At 45.8% G+C, this 24,562-nt stretch overlaps 1 long non-coding RNA gene across 1 annotated transcript in view; it reads left to right on the forward strand.

Annotated features, from left to right (window-relative positions):
- Nucleotides 1–10,853, forward strand: part of LOC108536485 (uncharacterized) — an 18,842-nt gene extending 7,989 nt beyond the window's left edge. The window contains exons 3-4 of the long non-coding RNA XR_001887526.1: nt 7,468–7,701; nt 10,811–10,853. This is a non-coding gene — a long non-coding RNA (uncharacterized LOC108536485). The remainder of the gene's footprint in view (nt 1–7,467; nt 7,702–10,810) is intronic.
- The last annotated feature ends 13,709 nt before the right edge of the window (nt 10,854–24,562 follow it).

Raw genomic sequence — 24,562 nt, forward strand, 5'->3', positions numbered from 1 at the left:
GGGTGGGGGGTGTGTGTGGGGAGAGGTAGGAAGAAACAGGAACAGGGCTCACATAGGGCTCAGGAGTCCCTACCTGGTCAGCACTGGCAGCATCAATAGGTACCAGGCACCAGAGAAGGGCCTGGAAAATTACCAGGAATGTGCTTCAAAGCATGAAGCCCTGAGGTGAGGGTCCCTTTCGCCCAAGTCTAAGGCTCAGACTGCCTGGAGCTGTGTAGTGTCTGGCACCTCAGAAGTACTCAATTCATGCCTGTTTGGAGGAATGAGTAAATGAAAGGTTTCACCAGGATTATATAACACATGGTAAGTGGTCAATGATGTAGGGTAGTTGTATTACTATTCCTGAGAGGCAGGAACCCTCCTTGCTCCCATGCCCCCCAGAGCAAAGGAGTTGGGCAACAGGGTCTTGTGACTCTGGCTTGAGTGCGTCAGCATCTCACAGGGTCAGGTTTGGGAATAGTCCCCATTGTGGCCCTGTCATAGAGGACAGGTTCCCAAGGAGGAACAAAGGGGCCTGAAAATCAGGCCAGGGAGAAAAAGACCATTTGGGGGTTATTTAGCGCTTATTAATTGGTCACCTCGTTAGCAACCCATCTGCAGTCTGACTCCAGCAAGTGAGTGGGTGAAAGGGAGGGGCCGCCTTGACCAAGACTGGCTTCACAGATTCAATAATAAGGACAGAGCAATTACCGGAACTTCTAGAGCCAATTCCCGTTAGGAGCATGCCAGGCCGGGCTTTGTCCTATGGAGAAGAGGAAAAGGTCAGTGTGCTCTGTAGGAGAAGAAAAAAGAGCCCTTCACAGGGAAAGAGCCTGCCCGAGGGAGGGAGACAAAGAAAAGGAGGGCTCTGTGGAGGTGAAAAACTAAAGAAAGAATGACATTTGGAAGTTTCTCAGAATGAGGAGAGGAGAATAATGAAATAAAAATTACAAGGGAGAAGGCACCAGGGAACAAACTAGGAGAGGCCAAGGGAAAGAGCGCTGGAGGATCACTACTGCCCTGGAAAGCAGCTGGCGGAGGCAGCCTGGCAGGGGCTCGTAACCAAGCCAATCACGACCTGCTTGGCCTCAGTTTCTCCATCTATAAATCGAGGGGCCATCTAGACTGGGTACCCACTGGACCTCTGGTCCTGTCCTGTTCTGGTGTGTGGAGGAGAGGAAGGTGAGGCTCAAAGGCACTACTAGGAATGCTAATTTGCTCCAGCCCATTTGACATGGTCTGGGGCATAAACAGTGCTGCTTCCTAAATGTTCCCCACGTGTCCCAGCCCCCTCACACTAAGGTGGAGCCATGGAACTAGGTCTTGTCCATGAGCAACTCATGTCATTTCTAGGCTGAAAAATACAAGAGCCAACAAATGGCCCTCCAGCTGTCTTCTCTTGGCCATAGTAAATTCCAGAGCCTGGATCCCTGAGTGACCAAGTGGAGCAGAGGCCTTTGCTGACCTATATGGACATATATCATTAATGGAAATAGGCCTTTGCTGTTTGTAAGACACTGAGATTTGGGCTTGTTCTGAAGAGAAACATGAGGGTCATGAGCCACCCTATTTGCAGAGGACAAGTGGCTGAAGTGTGGACCTGATGAGTGGAGGTCAAAGGCTGGACAATAGTCTGAAACAAGCATGGTCTTCTCAGAGCCTGGCTGTCTATGCAGTTACTGGGAGTCCCTCTGCTTCCCTGACATCTACCTATAGTTGTTGGACAAACCCCCATTCACTGAGATGAAAGGATGTCTCTCTCCTTGATTGACTGGAAACTGAGGAACTGAAAGAGACACAGCCATCTTTGTGAGATCTGCTTGTGGATCAGCCCTCTGGGCCTGAGCCCATGGGATGGGGGAAGAGAGGAGTCTTTCTAAATCCAGGCATAAGTCACATCTAAGGATCTTTCTTTCATAGTGTGTGGTCTGCTTGACCAGAGCTAGACCTGAAGGAGATATGTGGAAATCATAAAACCAGCATTCTCCCTTCCTCAGTGCTTCAGAATGTCATGGGCGGGGGGGTCCTTGATTGGGTGCAATGATTTTCTCCGCACATCTTGGCCACCCCACGAAGCCCAAGTGCAAGATTAGGCTTCCATGTACTTACCCTCCCCTTCCCTGGGAAGAAGCAAGACATCAACAACGATAAACTCAAGGCCTGTGCAGACAGGCACTGGCTTTAGTCTTTGTGGGGAGGAAGTTTCTCCTACCTCCCCTCTGACTTTGTTTCACAAGCCATTTGTCATTGCTTCCCAGGGCACTAGGAATGGAAGTGAGTGGGTGTGGGGGATGGGAGGGCATTTCTGCAGGACAACAGGTGCGATGAGTACAGTGTGGAGCCCAGCACACTCTCTTCTTCACCCGAGCTTTCCTGCTGGCATTGCCATATCCCTCCATCTGTTTCTTTCCGAACCAACTAAGTCTTTCCCTGGGCTCTGAGCATGGATCCAGGATCCTTTGCTTCTTACTTGCCTCACTCCCCTCCACCCTCATCACCCACAGCAGTGGGTATTCATTATTTAAACAACCCATGCCTCTGAAGTCTTATTTATCCAACATCTTTCCACAGCATATGTCAAAATTTACGGTAAGAGCATTCATCCCATAATAAACATTTGGCTTTGCTGGTCTACCAGCGGCAGGGCTAATTAGGGAGAGGGATTCCCTTGTTATCTGAAGGGAGGTCAGATACAGCAATTAGCATTGTTGCACAGCTTTAATTGTGACTTGGAGGCTAGGCCCTTTGGTGCCAGGTGGGGTGGAGAAATTGGCAGGGAGGAAAGGGGAGCCTTCCCCGGCAAGTTCTGGGAAGCCACAGCTAGGCTATGAAAGGCAGCTCAGCTAGTTGGTTTCCTGGACTCCTAAGTCTCTGTATGCAATTTGAGCTCCCTGCAGGCTTTTCATCTTCCAAGCAGGGCCTGATCATGGAATATTCTCCCATTGACCTCTATCTCCCCAGCCATCTCTGTGAGCATTCAAGAGGACACTTCCACTTGAAAATCCTGTCATTGTCTCAAACTCAAAATATCCAAACTAAATGGACACATCCAGGAATCAGAACCGTAGGATTTGAGAAGAAGCTTAAAGATCATCGGGTTTATCATTCACCCCTTCTTCTGGATGTCTCTAGGTCAGGCAGTTGTTCAGCTTTGGTGGGTCACTCTCTGGACCCCTTTCCCTGGGGAGGAAAGAGATGAGTGCTCTGGTTTGGGCTGGGATTCGTAGGAGCAAGGGCTGGCCATGGGCCTGGCTAGGCTGATTGCTGGATACTGGGTGTGCCATCCCACAGTGCAATGCAAATTTAAAGGCAGAGAGGTCCAAGAGGCAGGTGCAAGGAAATAGGCAGAGAGCCGGGCCCAGCTCTGAAGCAGAAGGGGATAAGATGGAACAGGCAAGAGCAATGGGGGTCAAGAAGACTGCCATTCGGGGGTCCCCAAAACCACTCTTAGCTTTAATAATTCACTAGAAGTACTCATGGAATTCAGCAAAACTGTTAGACTCACAGCTACAGTTTATTAGTAAAAGGTTACAGGTGAAAATCAGCAATGGAAAAAGGTGCAGAGGCATAGTCCAGTAGAACTCCAGGGGTGGGCTTCCCGTATCTTCTCCCAGTGGAGTCAGCAGACAGCTCCTAATTCCCTCAGAAATGATGTTGGCAACACACACAAAGCGTTGCCAACCAGGGAAGCTCAACTGAGCCTTGGTGTCCAGTTTTTATCAGGGGTTGCTCATGTAGGCATGGACCTCCTGCATGACTTACCTCAGTCTCCTGCCCTCCAGAGGTCAATCTGAGACTGAGACCAAGGACCTCAGGTAAAAACGAAGGTGCTCTTACTGGGCAGATATTCCAAGGGCTGAGAGGCTAATTCTCAGGCGCTGGGCAAGGGCCGAATTTCTCTGTGCAAGGTGAATCCCTACACTCCCTGGGAAGCTATCAGAGGGAGGAGGCAAGGCCATGTTGGAAGAGCAGGCTCCAAGTGGCACAGAGGTCTAGGCCTGCCCCAGAAGCAACCCCCTGCCTCTCCACCCCAGTTGCCTTGGGGATGGGTCAAAGAGACACCAGCATCAAGTACAGAGGAGTGCTTCTCCACCTGGGAATGGGCTGGTCTCTGAAGAGGAAGTCTGAGGGAGGAGGCTGTTTACAATGTGAGAGCAACACAACACCAGGGTGAGGAGTGAGAGGATGAGGAGCATGAGGCCATCAGATACGCACTCCCAAGGTCTGAACTTTGTTGTTGAGGGGCAGCAATTATGGTGAGGGGCAGCAATTACGGTGAGGTGGGGTTTAAAGCTTGTGTTTTGCACTTACCAGCTTTGTCGCTTGGGGCATGTTACACAGCCTCTTGGAGACTCATTTTTTCCACCTGTAAAATGGGGATGGTAACAGTTCCTGTGTAACCAGGCTGCAGTGAGGGTTGCATAAGGTGAACATGAGATAAATGGTAGCTATCTTTATCCTCACCGTTAATACCTTTCCATGAAGCCAAGTGCTTCTTGAGATATTCTTGGCCTCTGTAGAGTTCTTTCTCATATCGAGATGAAACCTGCTTTTATACAACTTTGTGTTACACTGTTCTGGCCCTCCTTCCTGATCTTCCATTTCTGTCAGTGGTATCACCATTTTTGTTCTCCGGGACCACCAGTTCTTTATTCTTTCATTTATTCCTTCACTCATTCATTCAATACATGTTTATTGATATTTTTGTCTATTGATATTGATATCGTGCTTAACGCTGGGTATAGAAGAGAAAATAAGATATTCCTAACTCTCGAAGGACTCCAAGTTAAGTGAGATAGCAAACAACTGCATAAAATAAGCAGTTAAAATGTTTTGGTTGGCAAGTGCATTGAGTACTTGGGGCATAAAGGAGGCAGTGATCTGTTTTATCTGCTCCTTCCCCTCCCTAAGGCACCTTCACACTTGTCTTTATTCCCCCCATGAGATAACTTCCAAATTTTCTCTTTCTTTTTTATTCTTGTTGCTATGGGTTCAAGAATTGTAAATGAATTGATTCTCAGGTTGGAACTCACAATAACTGCTAGTGATATCCTAGAGGATTCCAAGGCTGCGTTTTGGCCAGTGAGACCAGATAAGACGGTCTATCAGAAAAGAATTAGAAAGCTGTGATCATGGAGAATACATTCTGGTGTCCTATAGCATTGTAGAATGACTAGAGTTAAAAATAATACATAGTTCCAGATAGCTAGAAGGAGGATATTAAGTGATCCCAACACAAATAAATGCTAAATGTCTGAGATGATGATATGCTAATTACCCTGATCTGATCACTATACATCATGTGTATTGAAACATTGCTGTGTGCCCCATGAATATGTACAATTATTATTTGTCCATTAAAAAATATAATTAAAGAAAAAAAGCTGTAATCATGATACAATTCAGCCTTCTGCCATTTGTGCACACCCAAGGCTCAGATTAGGCAGACACCCCGGCTACATACAAGCCCCCTAAAGTGCTACCCACTTGCATGCCCCCACTCCCTGTTAAGCACCACACCTACCTCATGACTCACCACCTCATCTCAAGCACACCCCATGACTCACAGTGGTCTCTCCCTTCCTGGAATAATGCCCACAGCAGGACTCGCTGCCCCACATCTGCTGTGTTGTCTTCATTTTGGATAATATTTTCGTTGGGTGGAACTTACCCATTTTATATCATTGGTGTCTCTTTCACCCATTCCCACCCCCAGCCAAGTGTAGGTCTGGGCTCCTGATGGCTGCTGACTGATTGATAGATAGCCATACCAGGTGATTGTGAAGGCCTCTGCCTCCACAACACCTTCCATGTTGGAAATGCCTTGGCTACGTTGCCTCCAGATAAGGCACTTGCCTTAGTATCTCTGAAGGGGCAATATGATGTTAAGAAGAAAATGCCTGTTCTCCGTCTCTCCGTTGCTTGCACTCAGCCCTTTGTTGCTGCAACATCTCTCTGCTACTTCCCTCCACATAACCCAAGAAAAAATGTCCAAGTGGATCTGGGAGCACTCCTAGCCGGCATGGTGCTCACTCTGTCAAGGCTGCCTTCATAGAGATGACAGCTCAGAAAAGAGTGGGGAGGGAAGTTTGGGGGCTCCTGCAGGGAGATGGGAACTCCATGGAGAAGCCAATATTCCACATATGTGACCTTCCGTAATGCAAACATAGGAGGATGGGAAGATTTCCTGGGACAGGACAGTGCAGCCCATGGGGAGCTGATCCTGGTGAGAGGGGCTGTGGCTCTCCACTCCTTATGAAAGCGGGAAGGGATGAAGATGACTGGGAGAGCCTAGCTATTAAAATCTGGGACTAAGGTGCTCAGAACAGTGAAAAAGTGAATCCAAAAGTTTTGGAAGCTATCCTTCAGCAAACGTTTACTAAGCAGGGTTCAAGGAGGCATAAGAGAACTGCTGTTAAAAATCATCCATGCACCCATCCATCATTCATTTCTTCAGTAATATGTTCTGAACAGCTACCATGAGCCAAGAAAGGTGTTAGGCACCAGCACCACGAAGAGAAATACCATAGAGTCCTTGTTGAGGAGGCTGAGGGTCCATCAGGGATTCTGAAGCACAGGAGACAGGCAAGGAAGGAAGGAATGAACTTGGAGAGATTAACTGGAAGCAGGCAACCAAGTGCTTGGAATAGTAAGCTGGAGAATGTGGTCTTAGTTGCAGCTGGGGAGGCCCTGAAGCATTTAAGTGAGGGAAGGAAAGGTATGTTTAGAAAGGCTGCGGTGGCAACAGCATGGTGGATTGCTTGGAAGGGAGCAAGCTGAAGTCAGGAAAGTCAACAAGAAGAGAGGAGGAATCTAAAAGACTTTTGCAGTTAGAATTTATTTGAGGAATGTATACAAAGCTACCCACAAGAAACTGTGAGCACTGAAGGAAACCACTCGGTTTCAGCATAGTATGGAAGCAAGACAAACTAGCAAAGAAGAATTGTGATCCCAAATGCCAGATGGAAGGAGGAGAAAATGCACTCACCTACTGTGAAAATTCACTTACATTGAGATACAGGAGAGAAAAGTGATACTAACACCAGCTCTGAGGTCAGATAGAAAATAACTTGACACTAGTTGTGCAGATTTGACACACCAGTTGACCTCTCTAAGACTCAGTTTCTTTGTCTTTAAAATGCGTTCAAACTGTTTTGAGGATGAAATGAAGTTGTGTGTGTAACACTTAGCATAGTGCCTAGAGTGAAGCAAGTTCTCAGTAAAAGTCAGTTGTATTTATTGTTAGGAATTAGTTGACAACAACAACATTTATTGTCATGGAGTGTCCTTTTTCTCAGAAGGCTGGAGAAGGAAAAGGGGAGTAGAGGGCCCTGTAAACAGCCTGGCTAATTGTGGGTTAGCCTGCCTAGCAGTCATAAGATAGTATTCATATTTTGGAGCTGAGCACTGCTAAATAGGGAAGCAACTCCTGAAGAATTAAGACACAACTGTGGAGTCTGACCTGGGTGCCTTTGTTTTGTGTTGCAGATTTTTCTGTTTCGACTTCTCTGAGAGAAGATTGCAGTGTGTCCTGGCACACCAGGGGGAATGCTGCAGAACAGGAGGAGTGAACTTCAGTACTGTAACCAGGCTGGTACTCTAATACCAGCTTTGCACCTTGGTGGCAGCATGAGCACTTTAGTTAGAGTCCCAAGTTAGACTCTAGTTAGACGTCTCAGCCATCCGCCCTCTCTCTCACATGGTGGCTGTCTTTATTGAGAGGTAAGGGAAATTCTCCTAAGAAATATAAAGCCCTTCTGGGGTCACCTTCTAAAAAGCATCCAGAAGTGGGTGAGCCTATCCTTGGGACTTCTTTCTTCACTCAGTTGGCTCCTCCTCCTTCAAGAATTTTTGGGGACAGGATGAAAGAACTCAATGCTCCGGGTTTACCCACCACAACTTTGTAACTTCGCTTTTGCCATAATGGTCTCCTTATGCCTCCGCTATGGAATGACCAGGACTCTATGTTTTTTTCTCCTCTCATTCCTCCTTTTTTCTCTTCAGTATAATCTCTCTTTATTGAGAACTTACTGTATGCTAGGAACTATGCTATATACCCATACTACATCTCATTTAATTCTTACATATCCCTGTGAAAGAGGTAGTCATATGAATACTATTTTATATGTGAGAAAACCAAGGCATAGAATAGTTAAACAAATTGTCTGGGATCTTCTAGTTAAACACTGGCAGAGTCAAGATTCAGGCTCAGGTCTTTTTGATGCCCAAACATAAATACTTTACCTTTAAAAGTGTGGCTCATGGATGCCTGGAGTTTCCTAGGTCCTTTACAGCGTTCTGTGAGATCAAAACCATTTTCATGATGCTATTTGCCTTTTTCACTGTGTTGACATTTACACTGAAGGCACACCATCAACGATGGGTAAAACTGTAGGCTGCTTAGCCCAGATCAAGGCCGTGGCACCAAACTGTAATACTGAACATTATATTTTTTACTAGAATGCACTTGCAGAATAAAAAAAATCACTTTTACTCAAGAATGTCCTGATGTGGCAGTAAAAATATTAATTTTCTTAAATGTTGACCTTTGAGTACATGCCTATTTAATATTCTGTGTCATAAAATGGAAAGTATGCAAAAACAATTTGTGCTCAATATGTTCGTCCTGAGGAAAAGTACATGTGCATTTGAGTTGCAAGCTGAACTAGCCACTTTCTTAATAAAATACCCGTTTACTTGAAAGAATGAGTGACAATTTATGACTAACCAGACTTCAGTATTTGGAAAATATTTTCTTACAGATGAACAAAGTGAGACTGTCATTTCAAGGAAAATGACTGACAGTATTTGTTGCCATAGATAAGACTGAAGTTTTTAAGCATATTAGAATTTGTGAAAATTTGTATTCATATTGTATCAGTCACGGTCTAGTCAGGAGAGAAAAACCACCTTGCATTTAAATAGGGAAAGTTTAACATAAACAATGAACTATTTGCAAGAATAAAAGAGAATTCTAAAGAATACCCTAAGACTAAGGGAGAGTTCCAATAAAAGAAGAAATTTGAGAGGGGACTGGGAATTAGACTTCATTGGAGTTGGTGTCATGGTAGCCCCCTGCATGACGGGAAGCTACTCTGGGCCAAAGCCCATCCACAGTCAGTAGGCCAGGCCTGGCAGATGGGAAACTGCTTATGATGGTCAATGGAATTTGCTGGAAGCTGTCAGGGAGGCTGGTGAACATGCTGGGAAGCCCAGCTGTGGCACACACAGTGTTTACCAAGAAGCCCTTCTGTGGTCCTAAGAGGCTGCCCCCAGGGAGGAGCTGCACTGGTGGGTGAACTTTCCATAAAGCCACTCTCTGTGGTGCCAAGGAAAGCTGGTAATGGGGAGATGCCAACTCCAATGAACATGACATTACTTAGTATCCCATGTACTGCTGGCTACCATGCACCAAGGAGCAAGCTGAGAAGATCACTGGAAGCAGGAAGAAAAGCCCTTTCCTCCTCCAGTGTTCTTCCAGTGCTGTCTACTGACAAAAGTTCCAATTGGCCAGTAAGAAACATTCCAGTATTACAAGCAGGAATGAAGGTAGCCTTGGAGCTGAGCAGCAATAATTTGATGGCCGGCATAGTCCACCCTTTTGTTTACACAGCTTCTGCACACACTTGAACTTCTGTTTGACACTGAAACAACTGTCTTTCTACCGAATGAGTTATAGCTATCCTTTGAACTAGTGAAATGCTCATCCTTTTCCTAAACAGATGTATAGTCTCAAGAGTTATTGTATCCATTGCTGGGTATATTAACATCTCCTTAAATTTAGCCATGGTACTACTAAATAACACCTAAACAGAACATTATAAAGTTAATCTCCAAAATCTTGTGTGTAAAATGATGATGAGGGGCCTGGCAGCCTGGCACCTCTTCCAAGGTGGTTTCCCTTGGTTTCCCAGAGGAAGGCTTCCCAGGGAGCTCTCCTACACGGTGTAGCATTTCTTTATGGGCAGCCTTACAGGAGGCACCTTCCTGGGGAGTTCCACAGGTTCCCTAGCTGGCTTACCAGTTAGCTCAACGACATTTCTGAAGAAGGCTTCCCTGTAAGTTTCATTAGGTGCCCCGGCAGGGGTTTCCCGTTTTCCAGTTCCTGTTTCCCAGCCTCAGCTCATTGACTATGGTCCAGCTTGGATCCAGGCAACCCAGAGAACTTCTCTGCCTTCCCACAGGCTGTAATCGCACCTTCTCCAGTGAGGTCTGAATCCCAGCGGCCCTTGCACTGGTAACTTCCAAATAGTTAAAGACTTTTCTGACGCAATCTGGGATGGTATGGACAAATGAGGATTTCCAATATCACCTCGTGAAATGTATCAACATTTGCAAGATCTGTATAACTCAGTGAACCAATATTTCCAGATGATCAATCCATGCTGCAAAATTCCATTTCAAGTATAAGATAGATCAATGGATTTTAATGTAACATTATACGAAAAGGGTTCTCATTCCAAGCTGTAACCTTTAAGAAAGCAACATTTTTTGAGTTTTGATGTAATTTCCATAAATATCCACAATTATCAGAAAAGATTATTAAGCTATTCCTCCCCTTTCCAAATACATATCTGTGTTAGGCTGTATTTTTTTCATATGCTTCAACAAAACAGCCTATCACAACAGGGTGTGTTCAGAAGCAGGTACGCGAATCTAGCTGGTTTCTATTAAGGCTGCCAATAAAGAGATTTGTGAATATAAAACAAGGCCACTGTTCTCACCAATTTGGTTTTGGAAAATTAAAAAACTCTTGTATATATTCACGTATAATAGATATGTTATTTTTAAATGAATTAATAAATATTTTATAATTTCCTCTGTCTCTCAGGCTGGAGTGCCACTGGTGTGATCTGGGCTCACTGCAACCTCCATCTCCAGGGTTCAAGTGATTCTCCTGCCTCAACCTCCTGAGTAGTGGGGATTATAGGTGTCTGCCACCACACCTGGCTAATTTTTGTGTTTTTAGAAGAGGCAGGGTTTCATCATGTTGCCCAGGCTGGTCTTGAACTCCTGGCCTCAAGTGATCTGCCCACCTTGGCCTCCTAAAGTGCCGGGATTACAGGGGTAAGCACCACACCCAGCCACTTTTCTCAGTTTCAATATTCAGTACATTAAATATCAATAGACAAAACCTACACAAACATGAGGTCTTGGGGCCTCAATGTGAAGAAGTTCTGAGACTAAGATTCCCGGGAGCTGCTGTTCTGGACTAGAGTAATGTTCCTTCCAAAAGTGAGGCCTGTGAGCTTGAATGTGGACAGCAGCTAAGGGCTGTGGCACATCAGCCACATAGGTGCCTCTGCATTTGGGGCTTGAAAATTCAAAGATATTTGCATCCAGATGCCTAGAGAAGCTTCAGCTCCCATCTCATTTTTACAGCACTGCACGTGCTCCCTGGCCTTTTGCCTTCTTTGATGTCATTACCTGCCTGAGCCTTTGCTGAACCTGAGCGCCGGTGATGGAGAAGTGCCTTTTGTTTTGAAGAAGTCCACCCTGAGAGAGAGATATCATTGACTTTGTAAGAAGGGGCTTGGGTTGGATTTGGGGAGCCATTTGAAGGACACCCTACGTGAGCACTGGGACAAGCTGCTGCTCTGGGAAACATTTCTCCCCCTTGCCACTCTGGGCTGCCCATCTATTGAACAGAGCCTGCTGCTGCTTCTCTGTTCTCCCATCTCTCTTAAATTGTATGGTTTTCACCTTCCCATGGTGGAGTGGAGTATCTCTGTATCTTGTCTGATTTCTTCATGCTAGATGTTGGGCAGGAGGCACACGTGAAATGAATAAAGACTGGTCACCCAGAGCTTTCAGGGAGGTGCTCACTACCCTGAGATGCCAGGAGCTCCTGAGAAGAGTGGATAGGTGTGAGAATGAACTCTCTGAATTTGAAATAAAGTACAGCAGCAGCAGGCTGGCTTGTTATATCCAGGGGCAGGAGTGGCCCTAGGGAGGGTGCTTCCTGACTTAGGTGTAACTGTTTGAAACATGCCTTGTTGAGCAATGTTGGAGATGCTCACAGTCTGGCTCTCAGGACTGGGAAGACATAATAGAATCACTGAAATCTCCCAAGATTGTGCAGACCAGGTAGGTCAGGGTCTTTTCTACTCATCTCAGGCTCTTTAAAGGCAAGAGCTACCTGGAAAAAGAGGTATAGGGAAGTGCGTCCAAGTATCTGCAAGAGGGTGTCCTACTCAAACGATAAGGAGGAAGCAGTTTCGTGTACCCATACATTACTCAAACAACAGATGCCCTTCCATGTCTGGTGGGAAATGTCACTAAGAGGAGCCCTACTCTGTGCCTTCTGTCCCAGGTCCCAAGTTCCTTGTGAGCTCTGCCTCTGTGCCCCAGGGGAGGCTTCAGGCTGACCAGCTCAGCAGAGAGGTGAAAAGAAGAGGGAAGCCTCCTCAGTCACCTCTGAGATAAAAAGAAAAAAGAAAAAAATAAAAGAGAGGGGAGAAAGAGAGAGAAAAGAAAAAAATCAAAGACTAATCCTAAAAATTCTCCTTTAATCTTAGAGCTTCCAGACCTAGTTTCTCTTTCATCTAGGACTTCGAAGTTATCTAGTTATTTTATGGATAGTGAAACCACAAGGCGAAGAGAGGGTGGTGGGGGGGAGATTAAATTAATGAGCAGGTAAGCAGGTTTATTATTTCGTCTGATCCTTCCTTCCTTCCTGCTAATTTCTCTGAGCCAATTTGGGAGGCAGAGCCTATCATGTTAACTCAGAGACAGAGTATTGTATCCATGTTCTTTCTGAAGTCATTTATCTGAAGGATATTAAAGATCCAATTTACATAGACATTATGGCATTGTGAGGAGGGTGTGTGCATGTGCGCAAATGAAAGCGAGCGAGTGAGAGAGTGCGCGCATTAAGGTATCCATCCAAGTGGGCCCGTGTTTGTGTACATACTCAACCTTCAGTGAGTGCCATCTCTCATGAGGCTCTCAGAGAAGTTTGCAATCACTCAGCAAGTTAGTTCAAGAAGTCATTGGGCCTTGACAGATATCAGGCTCCAGGCAACGGTGGAAATGTTTATTGAATTTGTGCTTCAACCCTCAGGCGCCTGCACATTTCCTTATCGTTGCTCCTAGGTTCACAGTAGAGGAAATAGGGCCCTCTTGAGCTTGATATCTGCTTAATTAAATGCCTGATCGTATTGACCCAGCCCATGCATATGCCTATGTAATAAGGGTAGGATAGATGCAGAAAAGAGGTCAGTTTCCCAGGTTAACCCTCAGCTCCCAGGTTAACCCAATCCAGTAAACAGAGACCCCTCGATTCCCCACAAGAAAACTGGGTGACCTGGGACATTCTATGTAATCTGGCAGCTGGGGCTGTCATTTTAATCTCTCATGAAACATAGATAAAAAACACTTATTCTTCCTATGATTCTTCTTTGTTAAAAGCACGAATGAAGAGATATGCATAATAGCACGCTACAGAGAATTTAGCAAGAATGAGGGGATATGAAGCAAGTATAGTGGTTTGTTGTGAAGATTCTTTCAGCAATAGCCAATGTCCCTTTGCTGATGTTGGGCTAACCAAGGAGCCTTCTGATGGATAATCTGGCCTCCTAAGCAGACTTTCTCACCAGCCCATGCCAATGGCTAGTGCCAGCGGTCCTGTAAGGGATGCTGCCATTGTGAATGAGTGTGCTGTCATTCACCTCCAATGCTTCCATTCATTTATTGTGTATTAGTCTGTTTTCACGCTGCTAATAAAGACCTACCTGAGTCTGGGTAATTTATAAAGAAAGAGATTTAATTGACTCACAGTTGCACATGGCTGAGGAGGCTTCACAATCATGGTGGAAGATGGATGAGGAGAAAAATCATGTCTTACATGGCAGAAGACAAGAGAGCATGTGTAGGGGAACTCCCATTTATAAAACCATCAGATCTCATGAGACTTATTCACTACCATGAGAACAGTAAGGGGGAACTGCCCCATCATTCAATTATCTCCACCTGGCCCTGCCCTTGACAAGTGGGGATTATTACAATTCAAGGTGAAATTTGGGTGAGGACTCAGCCAAACCATACCACATTAGTTCTTCCATTGTTCAACTGCCATTCATTGATGATCTGGTACAATTGTTCATAGCCTTGACTTTACTTTAGATCACGTGTGAAGTTATAACACTCATGCCTGGGCCTATTCCCAGACCAATTAATTCAGAGGCTCTGAGAGTGGCTCCTAGCCACTGGTATTTTAGTAAAGCATCCTAGGCTGTTCTAATGAGCAGACAGGGCTGAAATCATTGACCTGGTATATGCCATACATTGTGCTTGTTCCAGAAGATACACAGATGAATAAGATGCTCTTAGCTCAGTGCAAACCATCCCCCTAGTACTGATCACCCCTGGGAACATGGGGTGATTATATTAATATTTCTGATTTTGAAAAGCTGAGGATCAGGATGAGACCTAAACTTTCTGATGACCCCTCTAGATGATCTTTTCCATCTGCCTTTACTCATGAGCCCAGCTTGCTGACCTTACCTCTGCTCTTCAGAATGAGAGGCACTGCCTAAGTCCCAGGTATCACTAAGATCACCATGGCCTCCCAGTGTGGCCTCTCTCCTGGTCCGGGCATCTCCCAGGTCACTGCCTGCAGCACAGTTGGTGAAGTTGGTTTGGTGATGGTTGGTCTGTTTTCCACCTAGGTTCTGGGCCAGGTCTTCCTGGAATCCATGAGGAGACAATACTCTCAACAGTATTCTGCCTCATTTTTCTTTCCTCCAGTTGCTCCCAGAAGACTCGCTCTTTTCTTCCCTCTTGAAGCCTGGACTCTCACTGGACCTGCAGTGAAGTTTATGGTTTGTTTCTGAAACAACTAAGCTCATTTGAAAAGCTGAAAAGCTGGCTATTCTTCTGTAGATGGATCCAGATCAAGTGATGAGCCGTGTCCTCTTCAGGATTTTATTATTTGGTCAGGTGACACCTCCTTCAGGTGGTAATCTTTCAAAGGAGGCCATTTTCCCACAAGATGCCTTTGTCCTGAAGTCTTCCAAGCCTCGGTTATATTTGCTTCCTCAGCAGTCCTGCCCTGAGCAGCTTGCACCCTGCATTTTTAATTCTGTGCCTGTCACACGTCAGGGAAGTGGTAGTAGCTTAGGTCAAGGAACAGGCTTATGGCTGAGATGAAAGTCAGGCTTCCCAATCAATTGTTTCTTCTGTGACTCCCTCTTCACAGCTGGCTGCTACAATCGGATGAGGTTGTGATGTTTTATCATTCAAGTCTGTTAAGGATCTGTTTCTTTCTGCAATCAAAACTTTGTTCTCGTCTTCTCGGGGACTTAAAATACTGTCCTTGAACCGAGACGGGGCCCTTGCGCATTAAACACACTTGCAACTTCAAAGCTATGCATGTGTTGCCACAGAGGGTCCCAGGGGAGCGTCAATAAGAGACGTGTGTTTGCTGTAGTACAAAGAGAAGCCTCGCTTCTTGATGGAGTTGATCTGAGGGGTGGGGGTGCCAGAGGGGTTTGTTGTTTGTCTCCAAAGGAAGAGAGGATTAAGGGAGGAGAGGCCTAAACTCCAGGAGGAGCTGCTGGCTACCACAGCCTCCTTCCCAAGAAAGCTCATGGTCTCCTACTGGGGTGGCAGTGAGGATGATGCCAAGACCCCTGAGACGCTACCGTGCCAGCTGTTTCTGTCCTTTGAATAATCCTAAAAACACTACCACTTGTATAGCATTTTTTCATGTGCTACCTCACTTGATGCTCACACTAGCTCTGTGAGTAGGCAATGCTATTATTTCAGGTGTCAAATGAAGAAATGGAGGCTCGAGAGGTCAAATTGCATGCCAGTGTTTGCCCAGCTAATATTAGACCTATGTTCTTTCTTCTTTCAAAAAGGTGGCAAGTAGATTTCAATACCTGATTGATTGATAGCTGTTGCCTAGAAGGAAGGCTGTGTAGAAAAGGATTTTCAGGTTGCACCTGGGCTCAGTGGGAAAGAAGGCTGCGGTTGATTGGTAAGGTCAACTTCCATTTTATCATTCAACTGGGCCAGTTTTGAGAGTGAGAGGAACTAGATTAATCATGATGCCTGAATATCTAGTATAAACTTGAACTGTCCTGGACAAACTGGGATGTTTGACACCTCATTAAGTAATCATGTGTGGTCAGGGTATTGGGCTGGGGTGGTGGGCAGGGACCACAGTGAACATGTCAGCTCTGTCTTATTTCTGTGACTTCTATGAGGACTTCTCTTCTCATCCCATTCTCAAGGGGACTGGTTCCAGCCTTTTATTTCCTGAAAAAGTGGAGGGGAGAGGTCACAGAGCAGAGATCATTTGATATGACCACAATCTAGACCATAACATGTCCTTCCCACTTGTGCTCTCAAATCCCCACTCCCCTCATCTCCTGTGTGCATAAGGTGAATAGCTCATTTCATCAGCAGTACTACCACCATCTTTAACCACTCCCTCCCCACCAGCTTGAAGATGGCTCAAAATCTCTCAAAACCCCCTCTTGTGCTTATTTGACAACGGTTTGTTCACTGGTGGAATTCACTGCCAGACCCACATCGATTCTTGCTCTGACTTGTTCAACAGCCTCCTCACTCCTAACTGCCTCCTGTCTTGTTTTCTCCATTTCATTATGGTATTTCCAAAATTCTAAATCTAACTGTACCGATTCCTAAAAATCGTCTTTGATTTTTCACATCTAAAACCATTAGGCTCACATTTCCAGCCTTCCAGGATCACCTTCTATTATTTCCCCACACAGACCACATTCTGACTTTCCCAGATTATTCCCCATTTTCTGAATGCATACATGAAACAGTTTTCAAGCCTCTATTCCAGTGTACTGTTCCTGCTGTAGTCTCTTCTCTTACCTCTTTTTCTGCCTGATTAATATCTATCTACTTAACCCTTAAAAGCCCACAACTCCTATTAAACCCTCCCCTGTGCCCAACCCCAAGCAGGACTAATTTCTGCATTCACATAGCATGTTTTCACTTACAGTATAGATACTGGCTTGCAGCTTTATTTCTCGTACTCAGAGGAGTTGTATGTTGTTTATTTCTGACATGGTGCCTGGCACAGTAGCCACCTAAATACTGTTTGAGTAAATGAAGAGGTGAATGATGCTAGACCCCTGGACAGAACTTCTTTCTTCTAAAATGTTGAGGCCATCATGGAATTGCTCTTATGGTTTGGGTTCTAGGGACAGCTCTCACTAAAGGGACCAAGGAAGATGAGGAGGATGGTGGAATGAGTGGAGTAGACCAGCTTTGCCTGCTGTCCTCTGTGGACTCAAGGTAGAGGCCAGAGGGCAATGGGGTTGGGGAATGGTGGAGAAGGGGTGTGCATGGCCTACCTAACTTGCCAAGAACTCTCTGCTCTCCGCAGAGAAGTAGAAAGTGGGGAACAGAGAGTGGAGAATGAGCTGGAAAAACAAGCTCCTTTCTTTACCTTCATGTACCCTGTACTTTACCTTAAGCTTTCTCTTCTGCCCAAAAGCTGTGAGTGACCTTCTTTGACTGACCCTAGTAGCATTCACTCCTGCCTCTCCCCTTTTTCTGTGGCACTGGCCTTGCCATCTGGACAGTGCAGGAGCCTGCTCTCCCTGACCTTCCCTTCTCAGCTCCTTCCTGGAACACCAAGCTTAGTAATGTACCTCCCTTGTTTCCACCAGCAATCTCCCCCACAGTGATGTTGCAGAGGAGTGGAGTGGGGATGGGATTGGGGGAGGAGGGTCACCAGGACCTCAGCCTGAAATAGCAAGTTCCAGGGCTCACAGCCCCTGTGAGCTACCCCAGCCGCATTCTGAAACCCACTTAATCCCAGCCTCTTGCTGGGTGGAGGGGCTCCGCTGCAGCTTTGCCCTGGCCTCACCATTGACCCCTTGCTACGAAACTGTTTATCTGCCTTTCTCCTCTTTGCCTCGGCACATTTTGGCAGCCCAATTAGTGCCTTGCAGATAGTTTCTTGAGTCTGAGCAATCCTCCTACCCAACCTTTCCCCTGCCGACTTCCCTTTCCTGCCCTTGTAGGGAGATGTTTGACAAGCTCTTTTCCATTTCATCTTCAAGCAGGCTGACACGCTCAGAAGCTCTGCTGCTGGCTTCCAAATGAAAAGCGGGTTAATGAAGGCATATTTTCCAGCTTGTTTTTAAAAGGAAAAACAAAAGAGAGAGAACAGGTATCCTAGTTAATGGTTCCTAATTGCTTCTTTTCCGAAAAGTCTTCAGCGTAAAACAGCCTAATTGAGAACTTCCTAATCATGTGCTGGAGAGGAAGCAAGGCTGTGCCTTGCACCTTATAACTCCCACTCATCCTTCAGACCCTGCTGGCTGCCATCTCCTCACAGGAACCTTCCCTTCCCCTTAGACAGAGTCAGGTGATTATACTGGACACTGTGCTGTGCAGCCTAGAACATTCTGAGGGACAGAAGTGTTTATTCTGCCAGCTGCTGGAAGGATTGTCTGCAGACAGCCCTCACCTGTCAGCCCTCTTCAGGAGTTGTCCTCATTGAAGGGCCACCTTGTCCGAGGTCATCCCTCTTTCCTGGGGCAGCTTGCATCCAATGACTGGCCTATGCAAGGACATGAAGGCCTGGACCACTCATTTCAGCTTGGCACAACTCTGAAATGCTATTCCGGCTTGTGGTGGCATCAGTTGAGGCTGTTAATGAGACTGCATCTCAGCCCAACTTCTCCCTCTGCCCATTCTAGCTTCCTTCCTTCACACTAATCTCCAACTCAGGGTCTGCTCCCTGAGGAACCTGACCTGTAACAGTAATCCTCCTTGGCATTGTCGTATATCCTTCCTAATCCTCCTCATCAGTGTGCAGTCATATGTTGGGTGCCCAAAAAGGCATTTTATGAGGGGCGTAATGCAATGAGGCCATTTATGTCTTTCAATTTAGCAGAGATAGATGGATTTGATCTTTGCAGACTTCTCATGCCCTATTAATTCCTACAAAACATGATCTACCTATCTACCTACCTATCTATTGTCATCTGTCTACCTATCATCTGTCTGTCTACCCATGCATCCATCCATCCATCCATCCATCCCCTCCTCCCTCCATCCATCATACACCTATCTGTACTAGAAGCTGTAGGTGCCCCACCAAGACTCCCTTTACTGGCTGATGACCTCGTGTCCCAGCTGCTGTAACTATTGGTGCATAACAATTCACAGGTGCACCCTTTTCTGGAGCGCCGTCCTTGGCCAAATGGGAGCTGCTTCCCCATGGAGACTGTGCTCTCACCTCTGCTTCCCCAGTGGCAGACCTCAGCTGATGACTGATGAGCATGGGGTAAAAGGGCAATTCTCTTGCTTCAAGGTGAGACAAGCTCTGAGGAATTCGCACTGCAGCGCTACCTGCCCATGAGATCAGATTGAAGCTAGTTGTCAGCCAAGGGCACATTCCTCATTAGCTTTTCTTTTAGTGCTGTTTTACTTCTAATATGGTTTGGCTGTGTCCCCACCCAAATCTCATCTTGAATTTTAGCTCCCATAATTCCCACGTGTTGTGGAAGGGACCCTGTGGGAGATAACTGAATTGTGAGGGTGGTTTTCCCCCATACTGTTCTCGTGGTAGTGAATAAGTCTCATGAGATCTGATGGTTTTATCAAGAGAAACCCCCTTCACTTGGCTCTCATTCTCTCCTTGCCTGCTACAGCGTAAGACGTGGTTTTGCTCCTCCTCGCCTTCTGCCAAGATTGTGAGGCCTCCCCAGCCACGTGAACTGTGAGTCCATTAAACCTCTTTTTCTTTATACTAACTACCCAGTATCAAGTATGTCTTTATTAGCAACGTGAGAACAGACTCATATAGCTTCCCTCAACCCCCCTCTTCAAGTATACCACCCTAATAAAAAGCTTTAACAAGGGTCCTCATATCAGGCTCTGTTTTTTGAGGAGCCTGACCTGAGACATTTGGTATTGAGCATGGTCCTAAAAAGCAAACAAACAAACAAAACAGAACAAAAAAAGCAGACACCAAGTGTGGGTTTCTAGAACTGGATTGCAATGAAGCAGGTAAAGTGCTGATGGTTCCTGGCAGGCTGTAGCAGTGGGATTGCTAACACCTTTACCTAGGAGAACTGGAAAGGGGCTGTACCAGCTGGCCCAGTGTCTTGGGAATTGGGAAGATGTCTGCTAGGGCTGCCGTAATATCACAGACTAGGTGGCTTAAACAACAGAAATGTGTTTTCCCATAGTTCTGGAGGATGGAAGTTTGAAAGCAAGGTATCGGCAGGTTTGGTTTCTCCTGAGGCTTTCTCCTTGGCTTGCAGATGGCGGCCTTCTCACCGTGTCTCCAGATGACCTTTCCTCTGTGCATACATCCCTGGTGTGTCTTCCTCTTCTTGCAAGCACACCAGTCATATTGGATTAGCGTCCACTCTTATGACTTCATTTAAACTTAGGGCCTTTAGAGAGGTGATTATCTCTAAATACAGTCACATTGGAGGTTAGGGTTTCAACATATGGATTAGGGTAGCAGGGTACAATTCAGTCCATAATAGGAGCTTAGGGAAATATCACTATACAGACCATGAAACTGGGTGGGTTTTGCTAAGCACCACTGATTTATTGGAGAAAATGGCAGGCTCAAATCTACTAATTAACAATTTAAAGCAAAGTACTAGGCGTTTAAAAAGAACTTCCATTCCTACAGCCAGGGGCAGGCAGAGCTAGAAACCAGGCTCAGGGTGTAACTGTAGAAGTGGCAGAACTTCAAAGAAGACTGAATTCTCAGCCTAGGTGAGTCACCTGTGCCGACAGCGGAGCTGTGACACGGAAGGTGTGGGACACTGACACTTGGGATGGGAATATCTGGATAGCTGTGCTTGAGAACTGAATCCTCAGAGTTTCCTGGACCTTTTGGGCCTGCATAAATTGCCCACTGGCCCACTGCCCCTGTTAAAACAGAGGACCGTGCTTGCTTGAAAATGATGCAGAGACCTTACATGAGGCCTTCTAACAGGCCAGTGCTTACTTTCCTCTGGATTTGCCCCCATCTCCCCTCCTGGCCACCAGATTACAAATTGGGGTCAAATCTCAGCATAGACAGACTGGGGAAGGGCCTGCTGAAGGATTAGAGGATTCTCTTCAAAGCTGCAGGACCTGGCTACAATACAGTGGGGCCAGGAACAAGGGGTGGATCCAAAGGGCCTAGATTAGGGAGGGGGCCAGAATATAAAGTTGGATAGGGAGAGTTTTCATGGCAGGGCACTCTCCCATGACACAGGATAGAACATCCTGGTGAGGGCCCCAAGTTCTGCTTCTAATGCACTGCTGAGACGACCCTTGGAAGCTTGGAGAAAACATTGGCCCACATTAAACAAAACAGTTGCTGGAGCTGCCATGGTCAACGGGGCAGAAAGAGACTAAAAGGCTCAGAGAAATGGGCATGCTAGAACGGGCCTGTTATCTAATACTAGGAAATCTACTCTCAAACTGTTTCTCAGGAAGGCCTGGAGATCACTCAATTTACTAGGGTGATTAGGAATGTGTCAGTGAGGGACACCAGTGTCAGCAGAGAGGTTTGGGTAGGATTGAAGAGATTGTATTTCAGAACTGGGCTCCCTAGTAGAAATGGTAAAAATCCCAGCACAGAAGAGGCCAGGTGGTAGCATCTAACTGTCAGAAGCATGGTGGGTATAATTACTGTAAGGGGCAGCAAGGTTGCAGCGGCAGCTAGGAGAGCCCAGACTAAGAGATTTCTGGAAATAGTGCATAAATCATGGTGTTCCTAGAGGTTAAATAGATGGGCAGCTAGCAAGATACTTGTGTGTGTGTGTGTGTGTATGTGTGTGTGTGTAAACTCATAAGAGATCAAGAATGAATGAACATAAGACCATCTTCAACCTTTCTAACAGAAAGTCAAGATGCCTTGCTAGTTTCCAGAACTGAGCCAGTTCTCAAACCCAGCGCTCACTGACCATTGATTAAAGGGGAGGCCAAGTTCCCACAAAGACAAGCCCTGCAGTGCCATAGTTAGTGGGCACAGTAGTGATTCCCCCAGTTCTATAGGTCCCCAAATGACCTATAGTTGTTTACTCACATAACCAGGCACTGGAAAGAGGAAATACCCAGAGCCTTTTGAGGTCTGTTGGAAAAAAGTTCTGAGTTGATGCTGATATTTGGGGACACAAGCACAATTATGACACTCCTGTTAGAGAGGTCAGAGGGGACCTGGCAATAGATGGAGTTCTGGCCCTGGCATGTCTCAAAATGGTCCACCTAGTGGTCATTTCTCTGGTTCCTGAAATATAATTGGATTGGACATGTTTAGCAAGAGATACAACCTTTACATTAGTTCTTTGACCTATAGAATAAGAACTATTGAATAGGAAAGGCCAGTAGAATGTACTGAAAGTTTCCTCTCTTCACCAGGATAGTAAATCAAAAACCATGTCACATTGCAGGGAGGATGGCAAAGATTAGTGCCTCCCTAACTGGTTTAAAAGATACTGAGGAGGTGGTTCCTGTCATTGTATGGGACAGGGTTGGTGATAAACCCCAGAGACTTAGGGTACTGCCACATCATTGAAGTTTTTAAGGAACTGATAGCCTAGGGATAGCCCCTCCCCAGGACAAGTTATTACTCCTTGTACCTCCTATCATTAAGAAATAAGCATAACACTTAGTTGGCTTCTCTGTGTTCTGGAGGCAGTATATTCCACTCTTAGAAATTCTGCTTCAATCCCTTTATCAGGTGACAATAGAAGTTTCCTTACATGGACAGTGCAAGCTAGGTCAACCCACCAGGCAAGTCCATTAGACCAGTAGAAACGCTAGCTACATGTGAGGGGAATCTAGAATGGGTGGAGGTAGAAGATCATGAACTGCAGTCATAGCCTTGGGAACATGCAGCAGGGCTGTGGTTTAATCTATTAACCTTTCTTTTGCACCAACCTAATATGTCTCCAAGGAGACTGTGATCTGTCAGAATTCTGAGGATGCCGTGTCTGGGTGGCATGAACTTAGTGAAAGAAGAAAGTAGATAGGAGCTGTGCAAAGGGTGAACTGCAGTAGACGCTATTGGTGCCCAACCCAGATGCCCTTCAGCCCCTGCAGATACTGGCCAGCTGGCTTGGGAGACCACAGTCCCTGGGAGTTTATCTCAGACAATGATTGACTGTCACATGCGGGACAAAGGTCCCCAAGGTGGGTCTAACTCTTGGGTGGGGGGCGGTGGTTTAGAGTTCTTGGGTAGAGCTTGCCCATGGGATCAGAAGCAAGTCTAAAGCTACTTTTAGCTGAGACACATTTTCACTTAGCTCCCCGTCTCTCCTGCCTTCTCCTTCCCCCTCACTCCTAAGAGTACATCCTCCAATCAATCTTCCTCAATAAATCACTTGGGCAAGAATCCCTACTCAGGATTCACTTCTAGACAATATACACATGTGTGTGTGCATTTGTTATTTTTTATACATAATACCTCTTTCTTCAATGCCACCATCCAGTGTACACCTCACAAATCCAGTTGTCACATTTGCACTCCCTGAATCGTGTTCATTGACTACATGACCCACAGATATCTAAGCCCAATTTACTGTATGGTCTCTCATACCTCAGTTAACTAATTCCAATCTACATTTTTTGAAGAATTTTTCACTAGGAAGATTTTACCAGTTCAAACTGAGTCAGAGGAGTCGCATCACATAAATGAACTTCAACTTCCTGCATTTCATCATAGAAAGTCAGAGACAGAGAGAGGGAGAGAGCCTTTTATTTACCTATTGTCCTCTCTTCCACAGTTCAAAATCACAGAGAAATAAAAGGAATTAATTTTTTGGGTTTTGAGCTTCTGAGAGCCCAGCTCTTGTAGATTTTTAAGAATTTTCAAGGAGAATTTTGACAATACCTCTTTTTCCCTTGCATGTTTGATTTTAAAGCAGGCTTTCCTGCTTAAGGTAAAACTCAACTGTGATAAACTATTGAATTATTCTATAACCTAGACTCTTCATTTCAGAGTAGGCTTCCCCACTTTGGTCTGGATTAGTGAAGTTTGACTACATGTGGACAGCAAATGAATTGCAAATCATATGTAAATGTCTATAAATTAGCACCAGTTATTAGAATAATTTGCATTTACAGCTCTGTAATTAGGCAGCAGCCTGGGAGAGAAGGGCAGTGGGCAAGGGACCCAGGAAGCTGGGAAGGCAGCCCAGAAGTCCTGGGGTCCCCACCTCTATGTTAATGAGGCTCAGTTTTCCCTTCCCTAGGTCCCTTAGCACAAGACCTTGGGGATCTAAAACCTGTACCCTGGCTTTTGGATTTCCAGTTCCTGCTAAGATTCTTCATTGCTGCTGCTCAGGGGCCTTGACTTCTCCGGCTCAGTGTAGCACAGGGAGAGGTCAGGGGATTTGGAGCATTGAAGTCTTAGATCTACTGCTTTCAGGGTAACTTTGGCCAAATTACTCTGATCCTTAGTTTGCTCATCTAAAAATGGGGTTTATGACAAAAACTTGCCCCCATTCTATCACTCAGTACTATGGGGTTCACGTGAGACTCTGTATGTGACCCTTACTAGCCTTTACATGCATTTGTTATAACAGCTGAGTTCATCTAACTAACACATGGTGGATCCAGGATTTAAATGGGT

Source organism: Rhinopithecus bieti, unplaced genomic scaffold (genome assembly GCF_001698545.2).
Source record: "Rhinopithecus bieti isolate Rb0 unplaced genomic scaffold, ASM169854v2 scaffold_11964, whole genome shotgun sequence".
Taxonomy (NCBI): domain Eukaryota; kingdom Metazoa; phylum Chordata; class Mammalia; order Primates; family Cercopithecidae; genus Rhinopithecus; species Rhinopithecus bieti.